Source organism: Muntiacus reevesi, chromosome X, assembly GCF_963930625.1.
Source record: "Muntiacus reevesi chromosome X, mMunRee1.1, whole genome shotgun sequence".
Lineage (NCBI taxonomy): Eukaryota > Metazoa > Chordata > Mammalia > Artiodactyla > Cervidae > Muntiacus > Muntiacus reevesi.
Window position 1 is genome coordinate 103717347 of NC_089271.1, and position 7436 is coordinate 103724782.

Here is a 7436-nt window from a genome sequence, read left to right on the forward strand (position 1 = left end):
ACCACTGAGAGTGGATTAGGCCCTGGTCCTGATGACCTCATGTGTGTATCTTTATCTGGAAGTCCCAGAGCAGCATCTCCTTCCACGGTGCTTCAGGTGGAGCTGACGGGACTCGACACAGCCGCTGGGTGAGTCTCCTCGTGGTGCGTCAGTAGTAACCATTGCCATGGAAGTGCGGGACACACCTCTATGATCCCGAGGTGTATCAGACCATTCCCTGTGGAATCCCACGTGTTCGAGTAAACTCAGGGTCCTGTGAATGTGACTGTGAGGTCTTGGCTTTTGACCTGAGTATGAGAGGCAGAGGGGTGTTTGATCAGTCATCCACGCAGCCTGCTAACCTTGGTGTCCCCAGTCAGGCTGCTTGAGCAGAGGGCAGTCTCTAGCAGATGCCTGGGAGGACACTCTGCCAGGCACCAGAGGCCCCAGACTCCAATGAGGATTAGGAAAGGAGCCAGGCAGGAGAGGACTCGGGAGTCCCAGGGGTGCAGGCTGCAAAGAGGGTCAGCTGCCCCAGAGAAGTGGAAGCAGCAAGCCCCTGGAGATGCCATCAGACTTGCCCGGGGCTGGCCGGGAGAGGGAGTGGGGAGCAGATGCTGCTGCAGGTGAGCTGCCGCCCCGGCCTCCATGAGGACGTCTGTGCTCTGGGGCCAAGGCCGGGACCACAGCCCAAGGGGGCAGTCCACGAAGGATACATGGCAGCTCTCTTAACAGGTACTCCTCTTGTCCTTCAATGGATATGACTGTTAGGTGTGGTTGGGTTCTTGCTCTGGGTACATAAGAACCTCAGGCCTCTGGCTGCTAGGAGGCCCAAACTGCCCCCTGCCCCCACCGACTTATCTGGAGGTCATTTCCAGAATCCAGCATCTTTAGCAGCAGCTTCTGTGTGGACAGACACCATCCTGTTCCCAAGTTGATCTTGCCCAGGGCATCATAGATTGGACAGGCAACTCCCCTGGGTTAAGGACTCTCAGCGAATGTTCTGTTCCTCTGAGAATTCCGTGTGTTTCCTAATGGCTTCCCTAGAGGTTCAGTGTTAAAAGAATCCGCCTGCAATGTGGGAGACTCAAGTTCGATCCCTGGGTGGGAAGATACTCCAGAGGAGGAAATGGCATCCCAGTCCACTATTCTTGCCTGGGAAGTCCCATGGACAGAGGAGCCTGGGGGAGGAGGGAGGGGCGGTGTTACAGTCTATGGGTTCGCAAAGAGTCGGACACATCTGATCGACTGAGCACTCACACGTACGCACAGCTAAAGGTTTGCTCTGGACCCTTGTATCTTTGGCAAGACACTGATCCCTGCCTGGATCTTGACAGACTTCTTCTGTGGCAAATAACACTGGCAGACGTCTTAAAGTGGTTTTTGAGCAAGTACAGGGTTCCAGGTCTATACCTGGCTTCGGTTGCTGGCTCTTGCCATATCCAGGCAAAACATCCATGAGTTTGGATCAGGGCAGTGTTTGTGGGGCTAGAGAAAAAAGTGGATCCAGAGATGTTTCTGTGGTGGAAGAGGCCCGGTTAGTATATTATATGGGATTGGAGGTTAAGGGAGAGCAAAAGTTGAAGTAGCAAGAGTTGTTTCACACTTAGAGGTTCTGTATGCTTGTGTTTGGTTTCCTTTCTATTTCCTTTTTAACATACTCAGCATGTTTTGCCCAAAGTTTCCTTGCCTTTTTATTTTGAAAATAGACTTCATTTTCACCTTTTCCTTTGTAACCCTTTTAACCCTTGTAACTTTTTAAGATTTGAAAAAAAAAAAAATGTGAAAATAGCAGAAATCTCTTATGCCCCTCACCCAGTCTCCCCTATTCCTAATATCTTACATTAATATGATACATTTATTACAATTAACGAGGAAGTATTGATGCATTATATATTATCAACCAAACCCATACTTTACTCAGGTTTCTATAAGTTTTACCCACTCCCAGATCCTGGCCAGGAAACTACCCTAACCTTTAGTTGTAATGTCTCCTTGGGTTCCTCTTAGCTTTAACATTTCTTTGTTGTGGATGATCTTGAGAGTTTTGAGGAGTACTCAGTAGATGTTTTCTACAATGTCCCTTGACTGGGATTTGTCTGATATTTTACTTGTACCTAGTCTGGGATTATGAGTTTGGGGGAGGTATACGACAGATGTAAAATCCCATTCTCATCACATTGTATCAAGTGTATATACTATTAGCGCAATTGATCACTGATGATGCTCTCATTGATCATCTGGCTGAGGTAGTGCTTGTCAGGTGTCTATGTGATAAAGTGATGGTTTTATGCCCCCTTTCCATCCTATCCTCTTTGGAAGAAAGTCACGATGTGCAGTCCATGCTTCAGGAGTGGGGAGTTATGCTCCACTTTCTACAAGTGGGAGTGTCTGCATAAATTGGAATTTTTGTCTGTAGGAGATTTGTCCATCCTTATTTGTGTAATTAAGAAATCATTTATGTTTCTCAGTATGGACTTGTGGTATTTTTATTACACTTTGGGTTAAAATCCAATACAACTTTATATATTTTCATTTTCAAATTGTTCTCAGATTGGCCATTGGGAACTCTTCCTGTAAACTCCCTTTGTATATACCTTTGGAAATACCCCTGGGAATGTTGCTTCCTTTTTTGAAAGTTTTTTGAGCACTTCTTTTTTTTTTCACAATGTACAAGATACTCCAGGCTCCTTTTCCATATTTCCTGTCCCAATTCTAGAGTCATAAATCTTTCCATGGAGCCCTTGTTCCTTTTATTGTCGAATGTTATTGACAAAACTTGATCTGTGCCCTAAGTGTGCTCATTGGTACTGAAGGGTCATTGCTTCTGGGCACCCGTTGGTTGACAGGGCAAAGAATTATATGTGTACTTCTTATCCTGTGTTTATTTATATATCTAGAAATATTTTAGATGGTAATCATTTTGTGGATATGACACCAGAAACACAGGAAACAAAAAAAGAAAAACATAGATTAATTGGACCTCATCAAAATAAAGAAAAAATCTATGCATCAAAGAACACAATCAAGGATGCTACTGTAAGATCCAGCAATTTCACTTCTGTGTATATTCAAAAGGAAATGAAAACAGGTTATCAAAAAGATATCTGCACTCCTAAATTTATTGCAGCATTGTTCATAATAGCCAAAATATGGATACAACCTAAGTGTACATCAGTGGATGAGTGGATAAAGAAGATGCAACATATTCAGTATACAGCCATGTGAGAGAAGGGAATCCTACCATTTGCAACAACCTGGAAGGAGCTTGAGGGCATTATGGTAAGCAAAATAAGTGAGACAGAAGAAGATAAATACAGTTTGCTATCACTTACACGTGGAATCTAAAAAGGACAAACCGGGACCTCCCTGGTAGTCCAGAGGCTAAGACTCTGTACTTCCAATGCAGTGGATTTGATCCCTAATTAGGGAACTAAGATCCCACATGCTGAGCAGCAAGGCCAAAAATAAGAAAATAAAAATAAATACAAAATAATTTAAAAAGTGAAAAGGGCAATCAGAGAAACAGAAAAGGGAGTGGTTCTTACCAAGGGATGGGGAATGTGGAAATAGGGAGAGATCGTTCACAGGGTACTAGCCCCAACTTATAATACTAACAAGTTTTGGGATCCAGTGTGCAGCAGGATGCTAATAGCTCACAATTCTTTGTCTAATACTTGACTATTACTAAGAGAGTAGAACCTCTACTTTCTCAACATAAAGAAAGAAATGTGACAGGATGGAGGTGGTAGCTAATACTCTGTCAGTAATCATTTCACCATTTATAAATGTATCAGATCAACATGTCAAGATTTTTGCTTGAACTCCATCCCTCCTTGCTAGCGAGGATTCTCTTCTAATGGAGTAAACCTAAGTACAATGGTGGTGTCATTCACCCATGTGATGCTTCCAGATTTCAACAAAAAACAGTTCTCAGTGTGAGTGAAATTTTAAACGTCCGTTAGGAGATGCTGTCACTTCTGGCTCCAGTACACCATCCCACATGACACTCTGGAAACCAGTCTGCAGATCAGAATCCTTTCTGCTTGCTTTAATTTTTCAAAGTTGGCATCTGTACATTGTCAGACTTTTTAAATTTCAAAATTCCCTTACCTTCCTTGACCGAACAGCAGGAATACCTAATGGAAATAGAGGACACTTGCAGGTTAAGAATTGTTTTCCTGGTTCAAAGATTGATTACTCAGAAAGCGTCACCTCTCCCCCCACATGCAAATAGAGAACAATGTGAGTCCATTTCCCAGCTTTGACAATTACCACCACAGAGTCGAGTATAGTAAACACCACGTGACAGAGCAAGATGCAACAGAGCAGCAGACATAGGTGAAGGCTGTCTAACAGTATCTCCATAGTGCTCTGCTCTCCTAAAGTCCTATTCTGAATTTTGCACATGGTCTATGGCCTTCAAGTGTAATGGATCTTGGATACTTTCATCAATTGAACTGTCTTTGAAGTGAACTTGAAACACATTTGATTAATCCTTCAAAAAGTGATGAATTACTCTTGGTTCCAGGTATCTGAATGAAGAGATTCAGAGAGAGACCCACCTGCCCTGGATTAGAGCCAAGTCCTCCCCACCCAGGGGTCAGGAGCCAGAATCTCTCTCAAAGAGATGAGCATCTATGTTGCAATATTTGTAGAGATAATAAACAGAGACCTTCATTCTTGATGTAGAGGAGCCTTAGTTCTTGGTCACATTGCCCTGACCGTGGGCTTTCCAGGCCATTTCCTCAACTTTAGGGTTGAACCCAAAGTCCAGGTTTACAGAGGCCAGGACAAGGCCGCTCTACCCCTGGTCCAACTGTATCTGGGTCTTTCCCACTCTCCCTCCACAAAACTCTTTTTGCCAACCCCTGCCAGCTTGGAGGGGCTGCACAGAGAGCTAGCTCTCCAGGGTGGGATCTTGAGGACACCCTTTTCCCCCTCTGGGAACTGGAGAAATGATCTGTAACATGGTAACTCCATGTCTCCCACTGACTGTTAGCAGTTGCTCCTGTGATGAGTAAACTCCAATGTCTGCAGAAGCTGTGCTGAACTGAGACCGGCTGTGATTTATTTCCTAGAACTCCATTGCTTTCTTGAGGAGTCCATGTAATTGTCCTTTAAGGTGAAGGAAAAAACCGTGATACTCAAATATCTGTGCTTAACTCAGTGGACAGCCAGAATGTCCTGCAGTGTGTAGAGCTCAAGAGTAAAGTGGTGAGGGATAAAGAGGAACTCATGGTTGCCACAACCTAGTTTGATGTTTTACATTTTTTTGGCCACTCAGCATGCAGGATCTTAGTTCCCTGACCAGGGCTCAAACCCGTGCCCCCTGCAGTGGAAGCACAGAGTCCTAACCACTGGACCATGAGGGAAGTGCCTACAATATTCTTAGCCAGTACGCCTCAAAATTGTCCATGTCATCGGAAAAAAAAAAAAAAAAAAGGAAAGTCTGAGAAACTCACTGCAAAGAGAAGTTTAAGGAAATATGACAGCAACATGGACTGTGGTAAGCTGGATGTGAAATGATCTTCTAACCAAAAAGAACATGAGGTAAAGACTAAATATAAAAATATAATATAAGCTAATCATTGTTATAAGATTACAAATATTAAATAAACCTTAATATTAAGTAGTTCGATCAATCAAGTAACTAAATTAACTTTGAACATTGCATATGAATACATTAAACACAAATTATTATGAATATAATACAAAAATAAAATATAAAATCTATCTACATCAGAGAAAATATGGCCCACAAAGTCAAAAATATTTACCATTTAGCTATTTACTGGGAAAGGTTCTGATCCCTGGTGTAAAGCAAAGCAGCATTAATATACTGAGGGATTTATAGCATGGGTAGAAGCAAATGCCCCAGGCCCAGATCTGTAACCCTGTGATGGAAGACTCAATAACAGCATGGCAGACACCTAAAACTTTGAGGGAGGGCGGTATTTCACTCTGTAAAGAAAAACTTTTGTGAGAAGTGACTTTTGTGCTAGTTTTGTATTATCTCACCACTTGGTCATCTAGGCAAATCCATTCAAGGGAAGTACGCAACAGAGTGAGGAAACTAAATAACCTCCACTCTGTGTGAGAGGACCAGAAGGAGAGTGTCCTGGTAGCCAAAGAGTGAGGGTAGATAGTGGGGAAGAGCAAATATGAGCAAGGGATTCCAGAAAACTCTAGGAACTGGACTTCGACCTGAGTGGTGCATGCAAGAATCTCACCAGTGACAGAATACCAAAAGCATGGAGAATTGAACCATTACCCAAAGGGCAGGCTGGGCGCTGCATGATTCACAAACACTACGGATCTAAATATCACTTCATCAACCACAGCAAAATGCACATTTATTTCAAGCACATGGGAAACATTCACCAAGATAGCATCCTATATCAGCAAAACAAATTTAAAAATTTAAATGATGCAGAGTATGTTCTCTGACAAAAAAAGAAGCAAACTAGAAATCAAACAATAAAGAAGGAGAAGAAAAATCTCAGAACACTTGGAAATTAAACAACCATCTGAATGTCAAAGAGAGATTCTCAAGGAATTAGAAATTTCACTGGAATGAATCAAAATGAAAGTGCAACGTATTGCAATTTATGAGATGCAGCTGAATCAGTGTTAAGAAGGAAAATTATAGCATTTAATGTTTAGATTAAAAAAGAAGAAAGTCCTCAATCAATAATCAATACTTCCACCTTAACTTAGAAAAAGAGGAGAAAACTTTACCCAAAGCAATCTGAAAAGAAACAAACCAAAAACAGAAGAGAAAAAAATTGAAATCAAAAATAAAGAGAAAAAAAAAACAAAAAAAACCACCCTTCGGGGTTGGGGGGGAGAAACTGGTTCACTGAAAAGATTAACAAAATTGATAAAACTCTAGCCAGATAAACAAAAATCAAAAAAGAGAAGACAAATTACTAATATCAGAAATGAAATACTATCACTACAATTCTTCAAGCCCTACACTAAAGATGTTGGATGGATATAAAGGAAATACTAAGAACATATCTATGTCCAGTAGATAAATTCAAGAACTTAAATGGAATTGTACAATTTCTCAAAATCCAGAAAGTACCCAACTTGCCCCAGATGAAAGGCACAACCTGTATAGTACTACAACTATTAAAGAATGGATATCACATTTTTAAATTTTCTAAAAACAAAATCTTAAAACCTCAGAAACATCAAAAACTCAAGCAGAAATTATCAGAACCAATGTTATCAGAACTCTGAAAAACAGTCAAAAGTTTGCACCAACTAAACTATCAAGATTGTGAGCTCCTCTGTGTCAGGCTTACTGGTCATGCTCTGTGGTCCTGGTGTCCACCATGGGCCTTGGCACTCAGTGGGAGATCAGAAAGAGTTCGCTAAATAATGTCTTACTCACAGCTCCTGCAATCTGGTTGGATCAATCTTATTTGGGCCCCAATACACGTAAAATG